This window comes from Leiobunum rupestre, chromosome 10 (assembly GCF_980474605.1).
Source record: "Leiobunum rupestre chromosome 10, qqLeiRupe1.1.hap1, whole genome shotgun sequence".
Taxonomy (NCBI): domain Eukaryota; kingdom Metazoa; phylum Arthropoda; class Arachnida; order Opiliones; family Sclerosomatidae; genus Leiobunum; species Leiobunum rupestre.
In genome coordinates this window covers 49,070,064-49,083,883 of record NC_143393.1, presented here as the reverse complement: position 1 = coordinate 49,083,883, position 13,820 = coordinate 49,070,064, and the positions used below count along the sequence as shown (strand labels likewise).

Here is a 13,820-nt window from a genome sequence, read left to right as displayed (position 1 = left end):
TTTAAAAAAACATCTTGTTTGCAATTTTGCATTTCATTGATAAACGAGGCCCAACGCAAGAAAACCCATATCCATATCCATCTCAAAAACCAATTGAGGCTATTGATGTTACGCGTGATGAGCGACCAGATTTTTTTTAATTTGAAGTAAACAAAAATGAAAATACAGGTGTAATTATGCTCTTGATAAACAACCGACTTTAAAAATATTTCATCTTCCATTATAAGTTTATAACGTTATCAAAAACTGTATAAAACATTCCGATCAAATGATCCTAAAAAGCTTGCTAGTCGCGATCTGTGTTGTCGGTCAAGGTCAAACAGGAAAAAAATAATAATATAGTTCCAAATTCCCCTCAATGGTGGCAGCATTTAACGAGAGTCCGACCAAAAAAAACGTCCCGAGCTATGGTTTCCATATTTTCCCCTCTAGGAACCCCTTCTCTCCTTCAAGCTTGAAGCGTACGTTAAAGGCGAGTAATTCTATTTAACTCAGATCTAAAGTTTGGTTTCTTTTCTTTGCGAGGTTTTTAAAATTCAATATGTCTTTATAAAATTAAGATAGTTATAAGTTACAAAGCTTCTTCGCGTGTAAGAAGGTCGAATTCGTGATACAACGGCGCCATTTTCGAACGTGTTACTTTTGGTATACGGACGTTTCGGTGTCTAGGACGTTTCGGGGTCTAGGACTTTTCGGTGTCTAGGACGTTTTGGGGTCTAGGACTTTTCGGTGTCTAGGACGTTTTGAGGTCTAGGACTTTTCGGTGCCTAGGTCGTTTCGGTGTCTAGCACCTTTCGGTGTTATTGAATGATTAAAATTAAATTTTTAAAATAATTAATTTTATTCAAAATGCACCCTGTCTAAAAATTAATGTTGTTAGAGACTCCAAATGTTTGGATGTGATGCTGACACGTGAGCATTAAAACCTCGGTGCCAACCTTCTACGGCGTTGTTTGTTTTTTCCGCCCCAGAGGAAATTTCATCATAGTGGTTCCAGAGCAATATAGGGAAACGACCTTCTCGGCTTTGTCGCACTCCTTGACGACCAATGAAATTGTCTTCAAAATAATCCAATACAGGCAACAAAGAGTTAGGAAGAGAATGGGCTAAAGTGATAAAGACTTCTTTTACGTGGTTCTCTGGTACTAAAGCGAGAGATTCTAAAACAGTGGCGTAAATAGCGCCCCCGCAGACCCCGCCCCCAAACGTTTATGATTAAAATCGGTGCTATTTAAAAGGGCCCCGAGTCGTCACTGGATTCTATCATTCGGCATTGTAAAGAAAACTCTTCGTCATTTTGGTAGAGTACTAGAGTTCCTGGAGGCCTTCTTTCTGTATAACACGATAGACACACTGGCACAAATGAAAGACCTTCGTGTAGGAATCCTTATTCTCCTTTGTCATTAAAATGAATACCAAAGGAACCACTGCTGAATGTATTTTGCCATGAATAGTGTAAAGTTGATAAAAAAGATTCGGGACAACTTTGAATGTCCCATCAACGAACCAATAACTTGAGTGTTCTAAAATTTCCCTTGCATAGGAACTTAAACATGATGAACCGATCGGGGTCTTCTTTACCAGAATCAAAAAGTAAAAATGGTTTGCCAGTACTAGTTACTTGGTACTCATCTGGGATCTCTTAAGTACTTAAGGAAAGAGGCAGCGGTAACGGTCCATTCAGCTTTGAACGGTTCCTTCTATGATATAAAAATTTCATATTAAAAACTTAATAAAAGGTGGTATAAAATATTTTAGGCCTTAATAAACCTTATTTTTTAAGTTAAATAACCAAACTCCCCCTATAGGGAACTAACACTCCGTAGCTTTGGCTGTGGCCGCCATGTTGGGTAGAATTTTTTTTCAATAGGAAAAAGCATGGGTGACTTCGTGAGACGTAGAACTGTTAGCTCCCTATAAGATAAAACTTCCCACTGAAAACATTTTTTTTAACCACTGATTTAGTTTAGTAAAATGTATTGCTTTAAATAGAGATTAATTAATAAACCTTATTTTTGAAGTTAAAAGACAATTCCCCCTGAAAACATTTTTTTTATTTGTACACCGAAGCGACCCAGGCACCAAAACGTCCGGCACGGAAACATCCTACACACCGAAATGTCCTAGATCCGTTACTTTGAAGGCTATTTGACTTCAAGAAATGTGTCAAATGTGCAGCTTCTTTTCACCTAAGCCAAGAAAGAAAGGTTATTTAGGTAAGATACCATTTTATCTTAAATAATATAGTTTAAACAAGTTGGCAAGCCAAAATATACCTCTCCTCGGTAGAATTGTCCCTAGTGGTATTAATTTCTCGAGATAACCCTTAAAGATATATCTCCGCAATTTAGAGTTATTTGTTAAAAATATTAACCCATTTCTATCACGCCCGGTATAAAATTTTAATTATAATTAAAATAATTGAGACGAAACGACCAATTTTAATTTATTCAGAATATCATAAGTTAAGTAGTTACAACAGTAAGTTAGACGTACTATAACAATGCACAATTGAATTAAACCCTTTTACAGAACAAGTTTATCAGTTAAATATAATACGAAGCAAATTTTAATGAAAGAAATATCTACAGAGGCTTTTTGGAATTACTCGCTTACGAAATACTTGCCGCATCTTTAACGCTCATTTTATTTCAACACTCGCCCTTGATGAAGATACCGTAGATATCTGGTAGTGGACGACTCGTTCACTTCCTGTTGACGTTGTGACGCATACCACATGAAAAAGACCAATGCCGTCCAATTTCCAATATCATATAATGACTCGCACACCCAAGAAATCATTGACTGCGTTAGAAATCGTAGATATCCAAATATCCACACCACATGTATTTACAAGAAGCAAAAACCTTACCATCAACAAAGCACAGAGAGCCACTTGACTAACCGCCACCTCTTAAAGCAATTAACGTTAAATTATCTCCTTTGAATTAACAGAACTATATATAGGTCGTTAAGAAAGTGGACCACCCACAGGGTCTACCCTTTAACCCTCTAATCTCGGCTGACTGCGCTAAAACAAGATTTAACCTTTAAAAAATACCAGATTAGGCCTTCATAAATTCATTAATAAAAAAAGACTTTATTACCTATTATGCTTACGATGCCTGTCTTAATTTCAGTGAATCTAAGCAGCTATCGGTGGTTCTGTGGTAGAGCGCTCGACTGCCAAGCCGAATGGTCTGGGTTCGAAACTTGGGTGGCGCATTTGTTTTTAATCAATAGACAAACGCTAAATTAGAATTTCTTCGATGCAATAATTTCAATTTCAATTCTATTTCAATTAAACCAAAATTTCGTACTCTATTAAATACGCTTCCGATAAAGCTGAAGGTCTAATTTTCAATAAGGCGTAACAAGTGTCGGTGGTTCTGTGGTAGAACGTCCGCCTGTCAATCAGGAGGTCTCGGGTTCAAATCCCGCCCGATGCGATCGCAAATTGATACTAAGACGAATACCGTGTACAACTGGTGGAAACCCTGCCATTGGACGTTGAGAGGTAGCATTACACTCAGCACTCGGTCCGTCCCAAAGTCATTAAGAAGAAGAAGTTGGAGAGAAAACGCCCATATAAACACAACAGACTCAACATGCACATCCATCAGAACACAAACACAACAAATTCAACACTCACAACCTACGCATAAACATTACAAAAACCGTAATACACCAAACCGTCACGACGGTGAGCGAAAAAACACCATCCAAACCAAACCGCAAATGCATCCGTTAACGCTCACCGTCACACGGTGGTTTTGCCAACCCTTTGAGAAACTGCGTACGCAGTGATTACACTTTGCACCGAAAATGCGAACGCGTTCGCAGTCCTGACAGACAGACACACCCACAGACCCACCCACAGACCCACCCACAGACCCACCCACAGACCGACCCACAGACAGACACGGTCGTTGTATAACCCCTCCTAGGGGACTTTGTCCCCTCGGAGAGGTAAAAACCAAGTAAATGATACAAGCTGCCGTTCAGATGTGGTATGCAGCCTGCATTTTAAAGGGGCTGGAAAGTGGGGTTTTGAAAAACGTCACCCGTGACGTTATTAACGAAATTTGGCGCGTAGAACTACTTTTTCTCAAATTGGCGAAGACGTAAACAGGCACCGCTGTGTTGGGACTTTTGTATGACGAAATCCAGCGTGGTCTTGGTTAGTGTTAGCTGAGCTCGTAGGAAGTTTTAAAATTTCGTTAATCTTTAATGAGATTTAGTTTAGTGAACAACAAATGTTTAACGAAAAATTCATTTGAGTGATAAGGTCTTTTGGTAGTAGTGTGTTCGTAATTTTTAAATTATTATTTGAGTTTCATCGAATTTTGTAAAAAAAACGCTAAATGAATCGGAGCCAATTTCTAAGGGCCTTGGTTTCACTGGAGCATTTTGATAAACCTTAGAACTCAACCACAGTTCTTTTGCCTTTTCCCATTTATCTAATTCATCAACAAGAGATATTTTCGTATCATCACGTTTCCGTTTTTATTTGAATTAAACTCGTTCATTATAATTAAATAAATATTAAAATACTAGAACAAAAACAACGTTAACGAAGGCCCGAATATCTTAGTTCGCGTATGAATACCTCTCACTAGTCTCTCTCTCTCGGGTCGCTCCTCACTATTTTCAAAACATCTCCGTCAGAGCCAAATTCCTCAAGCGGGGAAAAAAGAAAATAAAGCAGGGTCCAAATTTTTTTGGAGATATCACGTCACTAGACGATTTCAAAACCCCACTTTCTAGCCCCTTTAAGGAAGAAGATTATTTGCCAGGTTTGTATTTTCACTTAATTTTCAGTAACATTCAATAAAATGTTGTTTCCGTCGCTGGAAATGGTAGTCGTTTCAATTCTGCGACAGTCTGCTTTTCTCCGCGTAAAGTATAGTACTCATCTTGTGGAAAAGTCTAGAAGATGCAAGCAATAAGAAGGCAGTCATCTGCGCGAGATGCGTAGCCATTCTACATCTTCCTGTTCCGTAGCTCTCATCAGTTGAGCTAGCAGCTTTGGGAGAAAGTTGGTTGATTTCTGCTCTAAGATGTCAAGCAGTTTGCGTTGTAAACAGTTCGTGATCATATTTTGAACTTGCTTGACAGAGATGATTGTATTGAACGCGACTCTTGGTGGCTATGTAAAGTTAGCCTCTCTGCTGTCGCTTCAGACTCCGTTGGTTAACATCCATGCGCGCTGTTTACGGGAATAACGAGTCATAAATTTTTAATCTAAAAAATTTTGAGGATGATTATAAAATTAAAAAGGTGGCAGTTTAAGTACTAAATGAAAACAAACTTTTTTACGAAACAGAAATGTGAAAAATGCTTTGTTAAATTCATTTTAACATCTACCTTTTTAAGGGCCGTAGCTAGCAAAAATTGCGCCCGAGGCGAGTGAGAATTTGGCGTCCCCTAAAATATAATAGATATATATAATATTATATTGTATTGTATTACTATGTTAAAGAGTAGGCACCGCCCACCCTCAGAATACGCGGGTGGGCGGTGCCCACTCTTTAACATAGGATGGTGAATTATATTTCAAACAATAGGAAATCGCATGAGCTAAACAGCTTTTATATTAGTTTGCCCACCCGGGTCTCCTGATGGTGGGCGGCATCCACTTTTTAACTTAGGGTGGTAATATATATATAAAACGACAAGAAATCACGTAGCCTCAACAGCTTTTGTATTAGTTTGCCTACCTGTGTCTTCTAAGTGTGTTTAGGTTTTTCGACTCTAATAGACTGATGTGGGCCGACTTGTTTATTTCAATGCACACGATTTATATATATATACATTTGTCTATTTGTCTTATTGTGATTTCGCGAGGCTAAAAGTCGAACAAAATGTACAAAGATATTTTCCTTACCAATAAAATTATTATTATTATTATTATTATTATTAAAAACTCATGTTTATTGGTAGAAAACGGAATTTACGAACTAATTTCTTTCCAATATAGTATATTTAATAGTACTGTATATAAATATGTTTGTTTAAATGTAACGTACCTAAAACGGTAAAATATGGGAAAACAAATGATTAGAAAAACCGAAAAACGTTTAATGACAACGAATAAAAACAATTTTGTATTACACTGTTTTTTAAAATAATCAATAGTTGAGTTTAAAAATGCATATGATAATCGTAGTAGAAACACTCGAAGCGCAAAATATATCTGCAATGCGCACATTTCATAAACCTATTCTTATCACGATTAGGACGTACACAAGTAAGAGAGTCTTTTGCATCAAATGCAAAGCACGCTTCTTTAACTGTGTAAAAAAGTTGTTTTTCATCCGATAGTCCAGAGGAGAACCAAGAGTATTTGATCGAAGTGTTGAAAATGGGTGACGAAAATTGGTTGTGTAGTCCTGATTGTAATCGTATTTTGTTGTTCCTTGTAGTAATTTCATCGGCGCGATTTTCAGATGAAAAGTTTACAGTAGCCGTGGCTTATATTTCCTTCGCGAAATATTTTAGCTGACGGTGGAATGTATATTGTATCCAGCAGCAGGCTGTCAAATCGAGGTGGTTTTTTCAGGAATCAACTTTATTTCACAATTAGGATAACCATTAAAACCAAAACGTTTATCATAAATCTTTTGGTTCGTTTGACCTCCCCATGAGTCCAAAATTAAAATAAAGTCTCGATCTACTGATTTCAGAACATCATTGTCAAGAAAATATTGCACGTGGGAAGTTGTTAATTTTTCAGCATTACGGTTGGCTCAATAAAAAGCCCTTCCTGGACTACAGGTCCCAGTCTACCTGACCTTTACTGCAAACACACATATACATTTCCGAAAATCTTCCCGGCCATGCTAATTAAGTATTGCACAGTATACGAAATAATATTTAATCGAATTTTACCCGATTCTGAACAATTATATTTGGTTTTAATGAATTTAGTTTAGATTTGGCCAATGTTCCTTAATTTACCAAATTTGTAGACATTTTCTCAATTTCAACCAAAATTGGGTCAAATTTATCCAAATTTCGTAAAAATTACCCAAAAACTTGCTAACTAGCCCATTTGGTGATTTTGGGTAAACTTTACTTTTTTGACTTTTTTTTTTTAAATATTCAAAGGTGAAACTTAAAAAATCCCGTGCCATGGCAACACGAATGCCTATTGAAACTTTTTCCTTTGGGAATTTTCACACTACCATAAGGTTTACCTAATACCCGAGGTTCAACAAAATCGGTGTGTAACACCTCGGGTAGTCTCCTTGTTAGTCACGGATGTAGATGGCCTAAAAAGGTAGTCCCATTGCTGCGCCTTTGGGACGGTTGAATGGCTAGCGTCAGCAGTAGGATTCTCTCGCTGTATATGGCTGTTGCTCACGGGTGATAAACGGCCATTGCTATCCTGAGAATTTACCATCACAGTAATTAATTTTACAATAACGATTTACTTTTCCAAACAGTGAAAACGATTTCCTGATTCGGAAAACATGGGAGCAATAATCAACCCGCCGACGTATTTGATTTCATTAAGCGCTTGGTAAGTATCACTGGTAAAACATGTCAGGATTTTCAGGGGCGTGGGAGTATTTGGGCAGGACTACAAAACTCCGGCGGTCTGGGGGTGTGAGTACGACAAAAGTGACGGAGCAGACGAAATAGGCGAAATGAGGCTTCACAAATCCCCTTACTAACACTCTGAGTCTGAAACCACTTATTGTATGGACACAAACAAACATTTACCTGAACCAAGAATGTATTAATTTAAACTTCGAAAGATAAATTACCTATACATTTTTCATTCAGTGCACATGTTGTACCATAAGTAACATAATAGCTTTGAGGATGGCAATTTTAAAAAAACATCACCGAACTGATTTGCAGAGTTCTAAAGCAATCAAGGTTTAATTCAACACGGAGCCCCCCAGTGTCTAAAGCGAAATATACTGCTTAGTTCGGTCAAAAGTCCAAGTGCTTGTGCCACTAAGCCTTATTGGGTACTAGCTGGGTAACCCGTCCTTCGGCCGGGCCCCAGCGAGAACTAAAATCCCGTGAAGACCAAACCCTCCCCCCCCCTCCCATTGCAGCCGCTAAATTGACTGAGGCAGAAAAATATTGTAGGTTGCAGGATTCACGGCACCTTTCCAGGGGCAAAAAAAACATTATTTAATTAATTAAATTAATTGGAAATCGATGAAAATAGCGCGACTCGCTGCTTTTGCGCCATAAGAATAGCTGTGAGAAATGTGGCGCCAATCATCTTATATTAAACCTGGTGACATAACTCGTGGTTTTATCATAAAAGAGGGGTCTCCGGAATGATACGTTACATTATCTCCCCCCCCCTCCCAGTCTCCATTCTCGAAGTGACGATGACGCAGCCGCGAAATTGACTGAGGCAGAAAAATATTTAATTAATTAACTTAACTTAATTGGAAATCGATGAAAATAGCGCGACTCGCTACCTTGGCGCCATAAGAATAGCTGTGAGAAATGTGGCGATAAATCACCTTATATTAAACCTGGTGACATAACTCGTGGTTTTATCATAAAGGAGGGGTCTCCGGAATGTTACGTTACATTATCTCCCCCCCTCCCAGTCTCCATTCTCGAAGTGACGATGACGCAGCCGCGAAATTGACTGAGGCCGAAAAATATTTAATTAATTAACTTTACTTAATTGGAAATCGATGAAAATAGCGCGACTCGCTACCTTGGCGCCATAAGAATAGCTGTGATAAATGTGGCGCCAATCACCTTATATTAACCCTGGTGACATAACTCGTGGTTTTATCATAAAGGAGGGGTCTCCGGAATGTTACGTTACATTATCTCCCCCCCTCCCAGTCTCAATTCTCGAAATGACGATGACGCAGCCGCGAAATTGACTGAGGCAGAAAAATATTTAATTAATTAACTTAATTGGAAATCGATGAAAATAGCGCGACTCGCTACCTTGGCGCCATAAGAATAGCTGTGAGAAATGTGGCGCCAATCATCTTATAATAAACCTGGTGACATAACTCGTGGTTTTATCATAAAGGAGGGGTCTCCGGAATGTTACGTTACATTATCTCCCCCCCTCCCAGTCTCCATTCTCGAAGTGACGATGACGCAGCCGCGAAATTGACTGAGGCCGAAAAATATTTAACTTAACTTAATTGGAAATCGATGAAAATAGCGCGACTCGCTACCTTGGCGCCATAAGAATAGCTGTGAGAAATGTGGCGCCAATCACCTTATAATAAACCTGGTGACATAACTCGTGGTTTTATCATAAAGGAGGGGTCTCCGGAATGTTACGTTACATTATCTCCCCCCCCCCTCCCAGTCTCCATTCTCGAAGTGACGATGACGCAGACGCGAAATTGACTGAGGCAGAAAAATATTTAATTAATTAACTTAACTTAATTGGAAATCGATGAAAATAGCGCGACTCGCTACCTTGGCGCCATAAGAATAGCTGTGAGAAATGTGGCGCCAATCACCTTATATTAAACCTGGTGACATAACTCGTGGTTTTATCATAAAGGAGGGGTCTCCGGAATGTTACGTTACATTATCTCCCCCCCTCCCAGTCTCCATTCTCGAAGTGACGATGACGCAGCCGCGAAATTGACTGAGGCGAAAAATATTTAATTAATTAACTTAACTTAATTGGAAATTGATGAAAATAGCGCGACTCGCTACCTTAGCGCCATAAGAATAGCTGTGAGAAATGTGGCGCCAATCACCTTATATTAAACCTGTTGACATAACTCGTGGTTTTATCATAAAGGAGGGGTCTCCGGAATGTTACGTTACATTATCTCCCCCCCTCCCAGTCTCCATTCTCGAAGTGACGATGACGCAGCCGCGAAATTGACTGACGCAGAAAAATATTTAATTAATTAACTTAACATAATTGAAAATCGATGAAAATAGCGCGACTCGCTACCTTGGCGCCATAAGAATAGCTGTAATAAATGTGGCGCCAATCACCTTATATTAAACCTGGTGACATAACTCGTGGTTTTATCATAAAGGAGGGGTCTCCGGAATGTTACGTTACATTATCTCCCCCCCTCCCAGTCTCTATTCTCGAAGTGACGATGACGCAGCCGCGAAATTGACTGAGGCAGAAAAATATTTAATTAATTAACTTAACTTAATTGGAAATCGATGAAAATAGCGCGACTCGCTACCTTGGCGCCATAAGAATAGCTGTGAGAAATGTGGCGCCAATCACCTTATATTAAACCTGGTGACATAACTCGTGGTTTTATCATAAAGGAGGGGTCTCCGGAATGTTACGTTACATTATCTCCCCCCCTCCCAGTCTCCATTCTCGAAGTGACGATGACGCAGCCGCGAAATTGACTGAGGCCGAAAAATATTTAATTAATTAACTTTACTTAATTGGAAATCGATGAAAATAGCGCGACTCGCTACCTTGGCGCCATAAGAATAGCTGTGATAAATGTGGCGCCAATCACCTTATATTAACCCTGGTGACATAACTCGTGGTTTTATCATAAAGGAGGGGTCTCCGGAATGTTACGTTACATTATCTCCCCCCCTCCCAGTCTCTATTCTCGAAATGACGATGACGCAGCCGCGAAATTGACTGAGGCAGAAAAATATTTAATTAATTAACTTAATTGGAAATCGATGAAAATAGCGCGACTCGCTACCTTGGCGCCATAAGAATAGCTGTGAGAAATGTGGCGCCAATCATCTTATAATAAACCTGGTGACATAACTCGTGGTTTTATCATAAAGGAGGGGTCTCCGGAATGTTACGTTACATTATCTCCCCCCCTCCCAGTCTCCATTCTCGAAGTGACGATGACGCAGCCGCGAAATTGACTGAGGCCGAAAAATATTTAACTTAACTTAATTGGAAATCGATGAAAATAGCGCGACTCGCTACCTTGGCGCCATAAGAATAGCTGTGAGAAATGTGGCGCCAATCACCTTATAATAAACCTGGTGACATAACTCGTGGTTTTATCATAAAGGAGGGGTCTCCGGAATGTTACGTTACATTATCTCCCCCCCCCTCCCAGTCTCCATTCTCGAAGTGACGATGACGCAGACGCGAAATTGACTGAGGCAGAAAAATATTTAATTAATTAACTTAACTTAATTGGAAATCGATGAAAATAGCGCGACTCGCTACCTTGGCGCCATAAGAATAGCTGTGAGAAATGTGGCGCCAATCACCTTATATTAAACCTGGTGACATAACTCGTGGTTTTATCATAAAGGAGGGGTCTCCGGAATGTTACGTTACATTATCTCCCCCCCTCCCAGTCTCCATTCTCGAAGTGACGATGACGCAGCCGCGAAATTGACTGAGGCGAAAAATATTTAATTAATTAACTTAACTTAATTGGAAATTGATGAAAATAGCGCGACTCGCTACCTTAGCGCCATAAGAATAGCTGTGAGAAATGTGGCGCCAATCACCTTATATTAAACCTGTTGACATAACTCGTGGTTTTATCATAAAGGAGGGGTCTCCGGAATGTTACGTTACATTATCTCCCCCCCTCCCAGTCTCCATTCTCGAAGTGACGATGACGCAGCCGCGAAATTGACTGAGGCAGAAAAATATTTAATTAATTAACTTAACATAATTGAAAATCGATGAAAATAGCGCGACTCGCTACCTTGGCGCCATAAGAATAGCTGTAATAAATGTGGCGCCAATCACCTTATATTAAACCTGGTGACATAACTCGTGGTTTTATCATAAAGGAGGGGTCTCCGGAATGTTACGTTACATTATCTCCCCCCCTCCCAGTCTCTATTCTCGAAGTGACGATGACGCAGCCGCGAAATTGACTGAGGCAGAAAAATATTTAATTAATTAACTTAACTTAATTGGAAATCGATGAAAATAGCGCGACTCGCTACCTTGGCGCCATAAGAATAGCTGTGAGAAATGTGGCGCCAATCACCTTATATTAAACCTGGTGACATAACTGGTGGTTTTATCATAAAGGAGGGGTCTCCGGAATGTTACGTTACATTATCTCCCCCCCCTCCCAGTCTCCATTCTCGAAGTGACGATGACGCAGCCGCGAAATTGACTGAGGCAGAAAAATATTTAATTAATTAACTTAACTTAATTGGAAATCGATGAAAATAGCGCGACTCGCTACCTTGGCGCCATAAGAATAGCTGTGAGAAATGTGGCGCCAATCATCTTATAATAAACCTGGTGACATAACTCGTGGTTTTATCATAAAGGAGGGGTCTCCGGAATGTTACGTTACATTATCTCCCCCCCTCCCAGTCTCCATTCTCGAAGTGACGATGACGCAGCCGCGAAATTGACTGAGGCCGAAAAATATTTAACTTAACTTAATTGGAAATCGATGAAAATAGCGCGACTCGCTACCTTGGCGCCATAAGAATAGCTGTGAGAAATGTGGCGCCAATCACCTTATAATAAACCTGGTGACATAACTCGTGGTTTTATCATAAAGGAGGGGTCTCCGGAATGTTACGTTACATTATCTCCCCCCCCCCTCCCAGTCTCCATTCTCGAAGTGACGATGACGCAGACGCGAAATTGACTGAGGCAGAAAAATATTTAATTAATTAACTTAACTTAATTGGAAATCGATGAAAATAGCGCGACTCGCTACCTTGGCGCCATAAGAATAGCTGTGAGAAATGTGGCGCCAATCACCTTATATTAAACCTGGTGACATAACTCGTGGTTTTATCATAAAGGAGGGGTCTCCGGAATGTTACGTTACATTATCTCCCCCCCTCCCAGTCTCCATTCTCGAAGTGACGATGACGCAGCCGCGAAATTGACTGAGGCGAAAAATATTTAATTAATTAACTTAACTTAATTGGAAATTGATGAAAATAGCGCGACTCGCTACCTTAGCGCCATAAGAATAGCTGTGAGAAATGTGGCGCCAATCACCTTATATTAAACCTGTTGACATAACTCGTGGTTTTATCATAAAGGAGGGGTCTCCGGAATGTTACGTTACATTATCTCCCCCCCTCCCAGTCTCCATTCTCGAAGTGACGATGACGCAGCCGCGAAATTGACTGAGGCAGAAAAATATTTAATTAATTAACTTAACATAATTGAAAATCGATGAAAATAGCGCGACTCGCTACCTTGGCGCCATAAGAATAGCTGTAATAAATGTGGCGCCAATCACCTTATATTAAACCTGGTGACATAACTCGTGGTTTTATCATAAAGGAGGGGTCTCCGGAATGTTACGTTACATTATCTCCCCCCCCTCCCAGTCTCTATTCTCGAAGTGACGATGACGCAGCCGCGAAATTGACTGAGGCAGAAAAATATTTAATTAATTAACTTAACTTAATTGGAAATCGATGAAAATAGCGCGACTCGCTACCTTGGCGCCATAAGAATAGCTGTGAGAAATGTGGCGCCAATCACCTTATATTAAACCTGGTGACATAACTGGTGGTTTTATCATAAAGGAGGGGTCTCCGGAATGTTACGTTACATTATCTCCCCCCCTCCCAGTCTCCATTCTCGAAGTGACGATGACGCAGCCGCGAAATTGACTGAGGCAGAAAAATATTTAATTAATTAACTTAACTTAATTGGAAATCGATGAAAATAGCGCGACTCGCTACCTTGGCGCCATAAGAATAGCTGTGAGAAATGTGGCGCCAATCACCTTATATTAAACCTGGTGACATAACTCGTGGTTTTATCATAAAGGAGGGGTCTCCGGAATGTTACGTTACATTATCTCCCCCCCTCCCAGTCTCCATTCTCGAAGTGACGATGACGCAGCCGCGAAATTGACTGAGGCCGAAAAATATTTAATTAATTAACTTTA

At 39.8% G+C, this 13,820-nt stretch overlaps 1 pseudogene; it reads right to left on the bottom strand.

Annotated features, from left to right (window-relative positions):
* Positions 1–876: 876 nt before the first annotated feature.
* LOC149926113 (uncharacterized) lies at positions 877–7,405 on the bottom strand (annotated as a pseudogene).
* Between the last annotated feature and the right edge of the window lie 6,415 nt (positions 7,406–13,820).